Here is a 16,323-nt window from a genome sequence, read left to right as displayed (position 1 = left end):
GTAGTTTGTAATGAGATGGAGGAAATTTGTCTTGTTCACCTATTTATTTTCACAAAACTCACCCTTGTTTCCTGCATAGAATATAATTTGGACGAATAAGAGCACTCTTTTTTTTATTTTGTGTATGCAAAAAAGTAGCCACACAATCAGTGACTGCTTACAACTTTACAACAAAAGATTTTGTTGTAAAAGAAAAACCAATGGCTCAGTTATGTTTAGCATTTTTTAGACTTAGATTTTCAGGCTCTAAGATATGATGATAATAATTCATAGCCATCATAATAAATGTTCCTCTGAAAATACATAGTGTGCCCAGTATTTGTAGACGGGTCAGATTTGAGAAAGTAAATTTAAAATCAACCTGTTATTCTAATAATACTCTTCTATCTTCAAAGAAGACTATAAATAAATGTCTCTGAGTGATATTTTAATATTGTAGCAGGTTCCCCTAAACACCATTAAAGAAAGACATGTCAATTTCCTGCAGTGAGTGACCTATTGTTCCTTTTCGGTTGACAGCAGTCTCCTCTGCAACACATTGGTTTCTGAAATAAAATCACCTCAGGTCTGTCCTGGTGAAAACCAGCCAGTCCATCTGTCTGAGCTAAGATGAACCATAAATGAGCTAGTAATGGCCAACATAAGAAAATAATGAGGGAAAATAGTGAAGGGCAGCACAATTACAAACTATTTCAAACCTGCTGATTAAAAAGCAAGACTTCTATTTGAAAGGTCAACATCAAATGAACCAACACTAAAATATTTCTGCTTTAAAAGCCAAAATTGTATGCATTCATTTTACTTTCAGCTTTTTTTGTACAAATTGCACATGTAAATATAAGCTCAACCTTTGCCTTTCTTTGTTTAAAATAGTGTCTCACACCTGTCTCTTCAAGATTGTGCCTTGAAGAGACAGCTGTGTCTCCCCCCCAGGTCAGACCTGTTCGCTGGCTGTTTCTGCATGTGGCCCCTTGCCTGTAGTGACAGGCAAACACACAACATGCATACTAATGTGGTCTCAGATAGTCCTACTGAAGCCTGGCGCCCTCCTCAAGCCTGATCTTAATATAACCTTCTCAGCATGTGCTTCATCAACAATGTCCACCTCATCAGCTGGACAGGAAATATGAATGGACTGTCAAAATCACAGCATCAGTGTAACCTTTCCGTGTTTTGTGACACTGAATTGACCCTGATGAGGCCAAACCAGAAACAGAGACAAACCCAGAGCTCTTATAAAATGAACACAGGAGTCTGGACTAAACCTCCACACACCAATCACCATAGATGTTTTCAGGATGAGTTGTTTCATTTTAATCCATTCTTTTTGACATAATGCCTAAAAACAGCAATTTTAACCCTGAATAATATTAGAAAGTTGGTAGTAATACAGATATAATATAGAGTTTTAGGAGAAGCAGTCCTTTTTATCGTATGAAATAATACATGTAAACTTTTAACCTCTAAGCAGTTCTCATCTCTTTCAAAAACCTTATAGATTATTTAAAATGCTACAAGTGAACTTTCAACTTTGTTTTCCAAAGCCTTTCCAGCTCTAATGTGTTCTGAAACTCCACAGAAAATCTGCTCTCAGATGGAGATTACTAATTATATCACTGCTCAAGTCAAAAGATTTTACTGAGTTAAGTGGGCAAAATTATTTTTATTGCTAAAAAGAAAGGAAAATTAAAACATTACTTTATTTTCAAATCAAATTCAGTATTTTGTGTTCATCTATCTAATAAAATCACAATCAAAATAGCTGATCTTGTAATTTCACAAGGTGTGAATATTTTTTTCAAGGGACTGTACATTTATTAAAGCAGTTCACTGTTATGTTGTCAAAACTTGTCGCATTCCTTTACAACTGCCACGATCACAGATAGATTAGATAATGGGCTGCTGTCTGCGACGCCAGCAGCAGAAGGATGACAAGTCATATACAGATGATCAGTAGAAAGTTGTTTGAGTGTGGTTGAAAAATAGCTCCTCACGTGTCATTCTGATCATTCTAGAGCTGCTTTGACTAAAGTGATGCATGAATGAGGAGCTGTTCAATGATGCAGAAATGAACAGGGTCTATGTGTCATGGTTCTTGACGCTCTAATTTCCAAATGCTCTGGGCTGGTTGTATCAAGGAGCAGAGACTAATCAGGAGGAAGAAAGAAATGGAAAAATGGGAAGCCTGATAAACACTGAAAAAAAAACTTTGTTGTCTACATAAAATCCCAGAGCATAAAAGGTACATCCATTTTATACTATCAAATAAAATTAACAAACAAAACTGTTCACCAGCTATATTTCCAGCAGTAACCGATAAAGAAACCACAAACCTCAGTGGTCGGTGTGATTAAACCCAACTAATCTGACATTATTCACAGAGCAACATAACAAATCATTTTCTTATCTCTGAGTAGCCATTTGCAGCTTGCAGAATAAAACACAATTAAAACATTTTAGTAAAGGAAGCAGTGAAAAGAGGGTGATAAAGCACAACAAAAGGGACATTTCCTGGGGGGATTCATCACTCAGTCCAACAGCTATGATCATTCCATTACAGTTAAGCTGAAAATCAGCTGTTTCCCAGCAAAGAAATTAACCAGCTTGTCTCCAGAAATTCTCCCTAACGACATTATAAGCCCCTCTCTGTGTTCCAGTGTTTGATAAAATTTCAGTTTGACATATATTTTGTGCTTTTTTTGTGTTTGAAAAACTTCATGTCAATAAAAAACATTTACATTTGAGAATTTTATTCCTTCTCACGCCTTATTTTTCTATAAGACTATTCAATGTGAAACTGGAGATCTTGACAAGTCATTACTTGGAAGCCATGTTGTATTTATAGTAGTTATAATAGGTGTAATGACAACAGACATAAAGACTGCATACATCCATTTGCTAAACCCTGTCTGTTTCAAGCATGAATTACTGACACAGCAAAGCAGTTCTGATTAATGTAGCATGTGCAAGAACTATTAAGTCTATGAAACCATAAAATAATAGTTGAATTAAATTATGTTTTAGAAGTTCAAGATAACTTTAATACATCCTAAATACCATAATCAACTGGGAAACAATATATCAAGGCCAAATCATCAAAGTCCTTACTGCTACTAGTCAAAATCCATGTAAGCTATGGATTGACTTCATAGCCTACATCATTTCTGCAGGCTATCATATCATAATGTCAATCCATATAGACATTAACATCTTTATCGTTTTCAAAACATTTTATTCAAAGTATAAAAATCAGCTATTAACTATTGTGATTTTTTTTAAAAAACATTTACCCCACAAAAACACATTAATGTTGAGAGAAAAAAAGAAGAAAGACATAAATTAATACCAGTTAATATCACATTTCTGCATGAACCCAACAGGTAGTGCTTTTATTTTGAAAAAACTATTAGTGTTTTTGTAATAATGTCAGTAACACTTCAGAATCCCAAATTGTCCACTCCTTCACTGTATTGGTTCAGGTTTAGAGGACCGTACTTTGAGGATCGTTTTTAAAATGATAAGAAACCTAACACTAAATCAACATTTAAAAACCAGTCACAGTTTGATGTAGCATAAAATACACTTTGGTAAAACAGAGGAGACATTGAAACGTTGTCGCTTCAAATCACGTTAACACCTAGCGCTTTACTGTTACTCCTGATCACACGGGGCAAAGATTGTTAAAAGTGATTCAAGTCCCAGACCTACAACCTGGGTCAAGTTGAAAGATTTTCATTATGCAACTTAATGCAACTCCGGTCTCCATCCATGGTTCAGGGTTACAATGATGTTTTGGGTTCAGGCAAGATAGGAGCAACATTAGCAAATTTTTCTGACAATGGTGTAAATGGTGTGGTTCTGCAGAACTTTGTGATGGGTTGAGGAAATATTTTATCATTCTGGATCAGGTTTTGCAGTACATTTGTCCAGGAGGACTGGGATCGGGATCTATTCCTTGGCCTTCACAAACCTTCGTACCCTTTGTGCATTTCAATATTTTAGAGCACAGCCGACAGGTCTGTGAGTCAACTTAAACTGAACAATTGTCTTTCAGCAGGAAATCCCTAGAAACCCTCATCAACTCAGTGGGTGTCTGGAGTGGATGAATGTAATACTCAGCCTGCATCATTCAGGAAGCTTTCCAGGAGGTGCACATTCGGTAGAGAGTGCATTACTTTAAGCAGGCTTTCATCATTTTCTTTTATCTCAGTGACATTCTCACGATTGAAAAAGTTGGGTTTAAAATACTTTTTCTACTCATCTGCAAAATAAGAGCCGATAAATCATTATTTTTGTCAGACTTCCTTCAAAGACATGTGCAGCAAATTCCTTATTATTGAATGGTGCAGAGGGAAATTATTCCTAATTTTACCTCGATTCTACTGGCATCTCAGGGTTGAACCTGACATTTTCTAATCTATAGCAACTATATACAGAAAAGACCAGCACGAACCAAATTGTCTGTCCATCTGTCTCTCTCTCTCTCTAGAAATCTATATAGATATCTATATATAGATATCTATATAGATATCAATATATAGATATCTATATTTATATCCCACATGTCATTACTCATCACATGAGTATATCACATCTCCTAGCACTATATAGCAGACTATGCATGGTGTTGAATACAGTCAAAAATAACCACTGAACTTTCCAAACTGCTCTATCTTATCTATATCTATCTAGATGTCGATATACAGTATATATATATATATATATCGACATCTAGATCTATATATAGATCTATCTATCTATATACGTATATCTATCTAGATATATAGATAAATACTGTAGATATATATATACATATATATATATATATATATATATGTATATATATATCTACAGTATTTATATAAACTCCCTCCCACATTTCATTACTCATATGATGAGTAATGACATCACATCTCCTAGCACTATATAGCTATATAGACTATCCATGGTGTTGAATACAGTGAGTCAAAAATAACCAATGAATTTTCCAAACAGCTGCTGTCTCCACCACTCTATGCAGCTGTGTGATTCACATTTATTTACCACTAAGTAGCATTTAATAACACGTCAATACAGCGACACTTGTGAGCAACTTTTATTCATAAGTATTTCTTTAAAAGTATATATAAAATTCAGCCGTTGTAAAGCTTTTGTGATTTTAGAAATGAGCCTATGATATGTCATCAACATCATATGCTTTTAATATAACTTGGTTACATGAATGTGCAAACCCTTAAATTAACACTTTGACAAAGAAACCATCTTGAATTTAATTTTAGCATTTAGTCTTGAATTGAAGCTGAGATTTGAACATGGTGTGTACACTTTGAGTCACTGTGTAACTAAAATAACATGTTTTTCTGTGGCGGTATAAAAGTGGAGTAAGTGGCACATAGTAAAGTGCTAGCTGCTTTCAATAATAAGGAACATGCTCATGGGGCTTGAGGGTTGTCTGGAGGGTCATTTTTAGCCGTTTTCACACCCTGATTGACTGCAACATAATCTGAGCTGCTCAGTCAACTACAAAACACACAGTGTGGGGTAACAGGCTCCTGCAGGCTTACACTGGGAATCCCAAATGAAAGAAATACAAGGGAAACTATTATGTACTTATTGCCAGCCACACTGAACAAAAGAACTGAGTTTGCAAACACCTGAGAAAAAAATAATGCTGAATAGCTTCTTAGCCATTGAAAGACATCCAAAACATGTTTGCTGCACTACTAAAATATTCCAACTTTATGCTTGCATCACTAGTACGGAGGGAGTTTGGGAATCTTTCAAAATTAAGTCATCAAAAATATCTGCTGAAGAGGCCCGAATAGGTTCACAGGTGTAATGACTTTAGTTTATTTCATACAAAAACTCAGCATTTTCCTGCACCCCAGATGAGACTAAGCCACATGGTGTCCTGATACTTCAAAGAAACGAACTCTGTGAGAAACTCAAACAAATAATGTAAGCTCTCCAAAAAAAAAGGAGCCATATTCAGACCTTCCTACAGGATGCCAAGAGCATTAAAGAATCAATTTATTCCTGGCTGCAGTCCAAATAAAAAAATGTAGCCTTGTCATCATATTTAACAATGAGCAGGAGGGAGACCTGAAGGAAGAGTAAAAATCCAATACAAGTGCCATTAAATAAATAAGCCTTCAGAGCCTGCCATGATTTTGTATGCATGCCTTTTTCTGACTGTGCTTGCTGGGATATGCAAAGAGCATTATATCAGGTAATAATTCATTTCTAAAATGGCATGCTCAGCTGTGTGCTGCATCTGTTTACTTACGTCCTGTCGTACTGTGCAAATATTGAGAGCATTTTCTCCTCCACAGCAAGAGTAAAACTGATGGTGGAGGTGCAGAGGCCTCCTATATTTATACAGTAAATGCGGGATTTGTTCAGAAACAGCCTCAGACTGAACAGGTTCTTTCTGTTAAAGGAGAGTTTTTTGTCTCCACAGTTGCTACATGCATGGTCGGTATGAGGCATCGTTGTAAAGTCACAAACACAATGCAAGCGATTGTTATCGCTATGTACTCATCCAGGAGAAACAAATGCCGCAAGTCAGTGACTTAATGCAATCTGCTGTGTTTCGTTACACATAAAAACTTTTCAAATAAACTGAACTGAATTACCAACCTCCTTACTGTTTTGAGGCAGCCAGAAAAGTAGCAAGAAGAATACCGAGCTCTGTTTGCTCAATGTGTCACGGGGTCGTGCTTGCCTTCACACTGAAATGAGGCTCTCCATATTTACTGTGAATCAGCGACCTTCAAAATGTCAGGAAGGTCATGGAGACAACAGGGTGATTTGAAATCAAAGGAAATAGGAGTCTGACATCACACTGTCCGAAATGGACAGTTGTATCTTGGTGGACACCAACAACCAAACTGTGGATGTATACAAGCATAGATTATTAATATATATATTTTTTTATTTCACTTCTTTTAGCTCTAAAGGAACAATTAGTCAATTTGGTTTTTACAAACAAGGTTATTAACAGAAAAAGTCTTTACAAGCATGATTTGAAAATTGCCCCAGTTCCGTTTTAAAAGAAAACTGATAAGTATTTCATGGAGCTCTGAAAACTACTCAAAATAATAAAATGTTTGGCTGAAATGCACACCTAAAAGACTTCTATGTAAATATCTGTAATTGTGCCATAAGTTTGTGCTGAAATTTTTAATTTTATTTAGTGGGAACAGAATTACAAAGTAATGGTTTTAAGCCGAAGACAACTTTATTGTGTTACAGTGCACAAATGATTACCAATTTAAAAATTAGGAGTTATGAGTTGGGAATGGAACATTTTCAGAGTTCTCTAAGTGGATTATTGCAGCAAAAGTAGAAAGATTTATCCTAGGAAATTAAGTACAAGGAGAACTAAATGAAACATGCTTCAATCAAATTGTTCAAATTCAAATTTGGGTGATTAAAGGTCAGCTCTGCTCTAAGTCAACTCACATGAGTCATATTTTTCTTGTTTGTTTCGCAAATTTGCAAACATGTTCTGAGACGTCTGTCCTCTACAAGACTTTTAGGTCTGTGGTCATCCAGGCTTACAGCTCTATACATGCAAACCAACGCACATGAAATCTGTTAAATCTGTCAGTTTATGTCATAATCTTTACAAATAAATGTTTGAAAATGAAAACTGTAGCATGGATTTATGCCTCCAATAAGTTTTCTTCCAGGTGGGCCATGTATTTAGCTGTATTCCCCAGAGCATGGTGTTACCTATCCCAACTTAGTTGTCTTTTCTCTTCTTTTAAGGGGGTGTAGTGTATTTAGATCATGTGCGATGTAAATGTTTCTTGTCAGGTTTGTTCCCATGCCTTGACGGTGCTGGTAACTGTAATATAAATTAATTGTCCTGTACTAAGGGTATGAAAGTAAAGGGGGCTTACATTTTTAAGGGTTTTATTTGTTTAAAAAAAGAAAAAGCGTTCTCGGTGCATGTATTTGTTTCCTTCCACTTCCCAATGATATGCTGCTTCGCGAAGGTTGGTCACATAAAGTCCAAATAAACACAGACATTTATGGTTGTAAGGTGACAAAATGTGCAAAAAAGTTTGAAAGTTTAGCAAAGCAGTGCAGTTCTCTTTCACTTTAAGTTACTATTATTATTTATTGTTTTAATTGTCTTTTAGTTGCAAAAGGTTAAAAGAATTAGACCAACAATGATCAGTCGTACAAATATGTGCCTATAGTATTTAAATACTTATTTTATGAATAGATTCTAAATATGCATTTACTTTAACTTATTATTACCTTCTTGAAGACAGTAGCCTGACATTTGCCATGTGACTGTGGCCACATTGCTCTTATATTCAAATAACAATGAAGACTACAGCACTCAGAAACAAGATCCTCCACTAAACCTTTGACGGTACTCAGTTTGTGTTTCATGTTGCATAGGTTGCACTGTAGCCACCTACAGCCTGAAACAGGATCCTTTGTTTGTTTGACAACGACCTCTGTACATTGCGGGCGATCTGATCTATCAGTGCAGACGATGTCCGTGTGGAGCTCTGAAAACAGTGCTGCTTATCCTTGAACCTGTTTGGGTCAAGCCCACCGGATCCTCATGCAACACCAGCTTACTTATTTAGGATTCTCTTCGCATTTTGCAGAGTCTTTCATGTGGCGCAATTGAATTATTCTCATTAGACCAAAGCTGCATGTTCTGCCCTTCTCTCTAAATAAGAGACTTAAACTTTTTCTACAACAGCTTTCATTATTATTCAGATATTAAAATTCTCCACAATCAGAACACGCAGAGCGCAGCTCCAAATCCATCAGTGGCTTAGCCGTGATTTAAGCCACCCCTGGAAGCATCCCAAAAACTCTCACAGCGAGGCGTAAAGAGCTTACTGTAGGATGGGAGGGGAAGGATGTTTCCACCCACAACAAGCCATCACCCCCCTCTCTGCTGAAGTATCAGAATCCAGCCGACTTATCGCAAATGACAGACATACAATAAAAATTAAATATATTAGTTTTTTTTTCTCTGATATTTGTCACTGTGAGAGAAAACAATGGTGACATCTCACCTAACAGGCCCTTTGTGTTAAAATATAGATGCTATGTAAATGAGAGCTAAGGTTGCGCTAGACTTTTTTCTTGTCCGTTGTTTTGACTGATGGGGTCCAAAGAAATCTCACTATCATCTATTTGTATTTTAAAATGATAATAATTATATTTTAAATATTATTAAACTTTTACTCAATTTAACTGATATTCAACTCAAATAAGCTGAAAAGAATTTACAACATAACATCACACATCAAGCAGGTGAATATACATAACTTTTTCTCCTCAGTGACAAAAGAAACACTGACTCTGGCTTTATATAAACAATAAAATTATGTGCCCCATTGTGAGTATTCAAATGTCTCAAGTGAGCTTCATTACGAGTCTATTGTTATGAGGTTTTGGACTGTTGCCTCGGACAGACGGCTTCCCATGGGGTTTTTGATATTGATCCTGAGGCTGAATTCACGCTCTACCGCCACACTGGAGACTAGAATTACAAGAGCCACTTCAGCCAAAGTTTTGAAATCAGATCACTTGTGCATTTGACGTGATCAGAAGGCAGCAAGACTCTCTGAACGAGGGGGTTCCTGATCCTGCAAGCACTCGTTTCAGCAGGAGAAAACCGCAACATAAATTCCTTCTGCACTGGGTTTTTATTAGCTTTAAGCTGGAATCATCAAAACTAATAGAAATAAATCACCATTTATTACTCTGCTGGTAAATAATAAAAATAATAGGAGTAGGATTAGGAGCTTAATCACCTTAATCACCATAATCACCTGAAAAAAACCCTTTTGTTTATATGCTATGTGTAGAGTCTTTATTTTTAAGGACATTTGAATGTCAAAATGCATCTTTAAAAGTTTGTTTCATTTTTTCTAAGCACTACAACAAAGAGCTTGCTTGGTATCACTCAAGTGTTACCTCAATTAAACCTTTTTTCAGGAAGAGAGGTTAAAAGATCAAGATTTGCTTTGAAGAGTCTCAAAGTCTTTTACAGATTATTGTACAACAACATTTTTATCTATAATGGAGTATCATTTCATGGCAACCAAGAATTTCATCTCATCAATCTCTTCACAAAATCAGAATAAGAACATTTGGGCAAGTCCCTTTTCCCTGTTTTAAAACAGAGTACTACTTTACAGAACTAATTAATGTGACTGACTAACATAGAAAAGGTTCAAATTAGAAAGAAATCTTCGTCTTGGCTGTTGGGATATGGTAATTATCACACCTGATACCCACTGCTGTCCAAAACTAAAGCCATATTTGCTCAAAGAATTTGGCTTCCTGTGCACAAACAGTTCATGCAACTTTACACCTCAATCCGATGCAGAGATGACTTCTGCACACAAAAGCAAGAATTTGTTGCTTAAGGACCCTTAGTCCAGTTAACATAGTCAACTGTCCTAGCTTCTCTATTTTTTGTTGACTAAAGCATTCTTCTCCAAAACCAAAGACCTCTACTAACAGAAGTTACCTAAAATTATACAGAAGAATAGTAAAAGTAACATAAATCCACTTTCAATTCTAGATTTTTTTTGTCTTAATTTTGGAGGGATGGATTAGTTTTTCAAAAATATTTCCATGTTTCTTTTGTCGTAGTTCAATAAATACTGAAATGGTGGGACCTGTAGTGTGTACCTGTAAATAGTGTAACTAGTTAGGGTTAGCTTTAAACAATTATAAGTCCTGACAAACCTGATCATTTATGCAATAAAACTATTGAACTGAAGTGAATACTTTCCTTCTACCTTGACAGTGTTTTGTGGATCTAATGTCAAAATGTCGAGTCTTCTGCTGGTTCCTGTGTGAACTTGCGTTCTCATTCCTGCGTAAAGATTGCCGTCTGTGTTTTCTGGTAATCTCCAAAGAATGTAACTCAAAGTGCTTCTCCTTAACCTCTGTAAATATTATTTCAAAAATACACTCATCCAACAATAACAAGATTCTTGTAAGCACACGAAAAAGACCAATAGTTTTAACCCCACGATTAGTTCCAACACATGTTCTTTGGAAACATGAGTCTGGAAAAGTCTGGAGTTTTCACAGAGTTCTCAGTCAATTTATTCCCTTTTATAGATAATACAAACATTCCCAACTGTCTTTTAGCAGACATTTTTACACAAGACAGACTTTATAAAAAAACCAGAGTCACAGACAGCAAGGAAGAATGAAGGAAAGGAGGAAGGAGGAAAGGAGGGAAGGTCATGTAAAGGAACCTTGGATCCAGGAATCTGCTTGATATGAGGAAAAGCCCTTTGCTTTCAATCCAGAGAGTCATGTCAAGTCTTGTTTGTTTCTCTTGAGAAAAACAGAGTTCAGAGAAAGACGACTTCTGCGTTTGCCTTTTTGTGGAGTGGTGAATGATTTAAAAACAATTCTTTGGTTTTGACTCCAGAGAGAACAACAGAAGCAGCCAAATGACTTGAGCTTCACGTCTTTCTTTTTTTCCAGAAAGGCCATGACAAAACAAACCTGACAGCTGCTGTCTTCTGAAAATAGCGGCAGACACAGTGTAGAGGCGGGCGACGAGATTCTGCCGCGTTGTTCGTTCTGTTGTAAGGGGTGTCAGTTCCACACACAATCCTTTTGGCAACTGAGCCCACAGGTGGCAAACACCAACCCGTCTTTCTGACATGGCCACAAGCGAGTTGAAAGAATATCAGTTACGTACAACAACATTCAAACATCATTAACTCAAGCCATGATACCAGATAAAATGTCAAGCAAAAGAAAGAAAAACATGGCTTCACTTGGTGGAAAATGTGCATTAATGAAGCAATAACAGAGGTGAAGTGTGGCCATTAATTTAAAGTAGAGCTAAACATTTTTTATCCAAGAGGCTGGATAGTGTTTACAATTTCTCCTTTCCTTTTTTTCCCCCACTACATGTAACGGCTCAGTGTTTGTTCCTCAAAGGTCCTCTGGCCGTCTGTTGGAATGACTTTCTGCCCCCCTCATTACTTGCTGTGTGTGTGAGTGATCCAAAGTGCCATTATGTCTTGCTGACAGAGGTCAAGGCATAAGTTTGCTTTTTCAGTAAGCCAAGACGGCTCAAATGGGACGATCTGTATCATCAAGTCATCCACTGCAACACTTACGTTTTTCCAAACGCTACACGTGGGGACACGTCTATGTAGTTTTCCACATGCCAGGAGTGACTGCTGGTATAAATTTAGCTGTAAATACCTTTCTGCATGAGATTGGGTTGAGCTAAAACTATAGATATCTGCATCAATGTTAGATTTTTTCTCCAAATTAGTTTTGAGCTTATTACCATGGAAGTAGGCTCCTACCCTGCTGCTACTGATTACTTCCTCAATAACAGGAATGTCTTTTAAATCTGCGATTTCTGTGTGAGCTCTGACCAGTTTCCATAGTCTTGCTAATGAAAAGCACCCTTGCAACATGTTGTTTCTAACACAATTTTCCAACTGTGGGGATGATATGGTGTCCAACAAAACTCAAAGAACATTTGTATTTGTACATAAATTGAGTAATAAAGAGGTGGAATCAATATTGACCTGTAAATTTAATTTATTTACTGAATTCGTTGAAAGGTTGTGAGAATACAGAATACATGACGCACTTTTCTGGGTTTTTTTGTTTAAAAATTTTAAAAATAATCTATAATTTTTCTTTCATTTTCTAACTACGCATTTTTTTTGTGTTGTTCTATCAAGTAAAATATCCCCCCAAAATACTCTGAAATGTGGTCTTGTAACGTGACAGAAAAAACTCTCACTACGTCATAAATTCTGAGATAAAAGAGGTTCCCCTAACCTCATTTAATAAATTGCCATATCTGGTACCAAGTTATGATTCTGAGAAAACAATTACGACTGGCTATCAGGATCTTTTATCTAAGCATCTCAAAAACCAGAGACCAGATTGCAATGTAGGATTGAGGTCAAGTGGGTATCAGAGCAACATTCATGGAGTCACTAGAGTTGACAACAACAATGAGTTCTGTGCTACTGTTCCACTGTCTGCCTAAGTACAGCTGACTAATTATATTTTTATGAAAAGATTCCACCCGACTAAGAAAAGTGGCTACTGTGGTAAAGGGAAGAAAAAAAAACACTGCTGAACCTTAGTTTAGTGTGCAAAGACTGCAAACCCAGTATGACCAGAATGCATCTCTCTTTTCCATTAATAGAAACTCGTTCTTTGGCCAGAATAAAAGCTCGGTGACATCCCTTCCCCCCCCAGCAGACGTCCAGAGGCAAGCACACGTGGACTAAATGTCACTCAGCAGGATTCCATCTTTTAGGAAAAATCTTGTTTTCTTGCAGAATTTCCCAAACCCGGCCTCATTTACTCACAAACATCAGGCATGTGAATTCCTAAAAGCAGACTCTCAGTGGCAAAATAAACAGATGCATACAATTACAACAGACCTGTAAATCAAAATCACCTGTTCAGGCTACAGGACAAGAGCTTGTGAGCTGAGCAAACATCAGTGTAATGAGATTTGTGATAAATAGGAAGGGTGGTCTTCTATCATGTTAGAAGTGGCTGGGGGGAGGGGAAAACGCAATAATGCATAAACTGACAGATGGGATCTTTCTGTGTCCCCAATCTGGGGTAAACTAAGGTCTTATACGCTCATCATACTGCTGATTTGAAATGTACAGGCCTGAATTGTTCAATTTTATTTGAGTGTTTAGGAGGCAGAGGTTTGACCTCCTGCAAATAGACGTCACAGAACTAAAAGGTCACCAGGAAGTGTTCTCGCTGCTAATCAAACACACCTAAAGGGAAGGTCTGATCTTTTATAATCTACTAAGAAGTAAGGTCGGCTGGGGAAATGAACATCAGACCTCTGGGACGTTCACGGGGCAGCTTGCACCTGCCTGTCACTCAACATTCACTGTCAGAGGTAAACACCTGCGTTTACAATACCGCTCATTTATTTGTGGCACAGTGTGTACTCACATTTGGTTGTAATGAGTCATGCTGCAGTTGCTTCAGCTTGACATAATGTAAAAAAAATAAAATAAAATATTTGGAAAATTCTCATGAACAAAAACGGCTACACACATGGTTGAAGGTTTCAGGAATGACAAAATTCTGTTTTGTGACTTTAACATGTTTCCAGCACTATATACTTTGTAACTTCTCTGGCATGCCGGATGTAAATTTCAGGGCCAAATCCTGATTAATGGTGATCCCTTCTTGTTTTTTATTTGTTCTCAAAGATGATCACAATGTGCTCAGGTTAATGCTCTCTTTGTACTTAAAGGTGGTTAATTTTTAAGTAAAAAATCCAGTCCTTTTGCATACCGAGCAGATTCATTTGTCAAATTAAAAGTACATTTTGAATAAAAATATGGATAACAACCTTTAAGCAAGTATTAAACATACCTTTCATAAAAACCTACATTGTTTAATAAAAATCTTTTTTTTTAAATCTGATATAATATTCTTATCTTAAATGTCTCACACTTCCTGTTCCAATTCTTTCCACAGTTACTCCACACCAAACTCACTCATCCATGTTCTTCTGGACCTTGCTTTGAGCAAGTAGAGGAGGCCATCTTCCCCCCAATTTTTGGAAATGTCATTTTATGCTGCAGCATTAACAGCTAATTTCTCTGGAAATAAATTACCACATCCAGCCCCTGAGAAACAACAACACTGCACCAAGCTTTCCACTTACCACACTACATGTTGACATCTATAAGACTCCCCTGGACAGAGAAGAGTGATTCGTCTCTCCAGAGATAACGTCTCTACCACTTAAGTCCAATTTCTAGTGTGCTTTACACCACTGCATCCAGCGCTTTGCACTGATCTTTGTTTGGTTGTAGCTGTTTGGCCAGTCCATTAATACTTGGAGCTTATATGAAGACCACACAAAGTCTGGAAGCCTATAGCCATTATCTCTGCAGAAAATATAATGTGCAGACAGTTGATGACTGCTTCACACTAGTAAGTGTCCACTGCGCTGCGGTTTCATCAAGTGCATTAAATGAATTCACGCCCACTTGCTGCCAAAATTAAGTAAGCTCTGCATTGGCAGCACATAATTTGGCAGCATAGTTGTCGACCAGGAAAAGTCCACCCTGATCCTTGCTCAAGACTCCTCGACTCCCTGAGGTCTTCTTTACTGTGAGCTTCTCACTCTGAAGTTCTCAGCGATCCAGAACACTAAGCATCAGTTTTCTGTTTTACATCAGTCAGCAAACTAATATCTTTAGCAAAGTCAGACATGTTTATGACATTAAAGTAGCAAAATGAAATTAGTTTTGTGAAAATCTGAATAAAGAAACTATGTTTTTGTTGTACAATAAAACCTTTAAATATAATGAAATGCTTTGCAAATAATTTCACATGCATCAGACCTCTTTACCCTGTACTCAAAGTGCACTGTTAACACACACACACAAAACCCTGCAATATTTGTGTTGCTGACAAGATTTTGGCCTTGACTTTTAGTGCAAAACAGATGTGGTTTAAACATTGATGAGATTTTCAACTGCTACACAATATTTGGAAAGATTGAATGTTTGAGCTGATGTTTTGGGATTTTGTCATTAGTTTTCGTATTTGTTGTTGGGAAAGCTTCTGAGTCATTATGATTATGGTCATTTGGGAACAAACGGTTGCCTGTGGAGTACAGGTGCAGTTCAAAATTTAGAAGATCATTAAAAAGTTCATTCATCTCAACAATTCAACTCCAAAAGTGAAACTCATTTCTCAGAAAACTCTCCCCAGAGAGACACATATCAAGTGCTTATTTCTGTTTCAGCAAATCAAAAGCCAAGTTCCAGTTTCAGTTTCAGGAAGGGAGAAAAGGAGGAAAGACACAGAGGAGAGGAAAATATGAAAGGACAAAAGAACAGAAGGAAATAAGGAAAAAAGACAACAAGAAGAAAATGAAGACGGATGAACAAAAGAAAGTCAAAATCTAAAAATACTTCCATACTCATTTATTTTCTATGCTTCTCAAGGCTTGGAAAATCATTCAATCAAATTCCATAGGAAACCTCCTAAACTTCGTTCAATAACTGTGATATCACTGCACTTGATTGACCAGCAAGATTAGCAGATCAATCCTCCACAGACAATCTCTGGGCTATTTTCAAAAACAATAGAGATTGTCTCCAATAATGGACACTGGCTGAAGGGAGCTTGGTTTCATTAATCCTAGTAGAACCATATTACGATCGTCTCCAAGCAAAACCCCATTGATGAAGTAATTATTGCATCACTCTCTGTACAGTACATGGACAAACACAATGTTTTTGTCAGCTGTAAGCCATAAACAGATAAAAA

At 36.8% G+C, this 16,323-nt stretch overlaps 1 protein-coding gene across 16 annotated transcripts in view; it reads right to left on the bottom strand.

Annotated features, from left to right (window-relative positions):
* Window positions 1-16,323, bottom strand: part of LOC116727519 (calcium-activated potassium channel subunit alpha-1-like) — a 97,886-nt gene that overhangs the window by 59,988 nt on the left and 21,575 nt on the right. The gene's annotated exons all lie outside the window — the stretch shown is intronic.

Source organism: Xiphophorus hellerii, chromosome 10 (genome assembly GCF_003331165.1).
Source record: "Xiphophorus hellerii strain 12219 chromosome 10, Xiphophorus_hellerii-4.1, whole genome shotgun sequence".
In the NCBI taxonomy this organism is placed as follows: Eukaryota; Metazoa; Chordata; class Actinopteri; order Cyprinodontiformes; family Poeciliidae; genus Xiphophorus; species Xiphophorus hellerii.
Note: the sequence above shows the minus strand (reverse complement) of the source record. Positions and strands in the feature narration are given on the sequence as shown.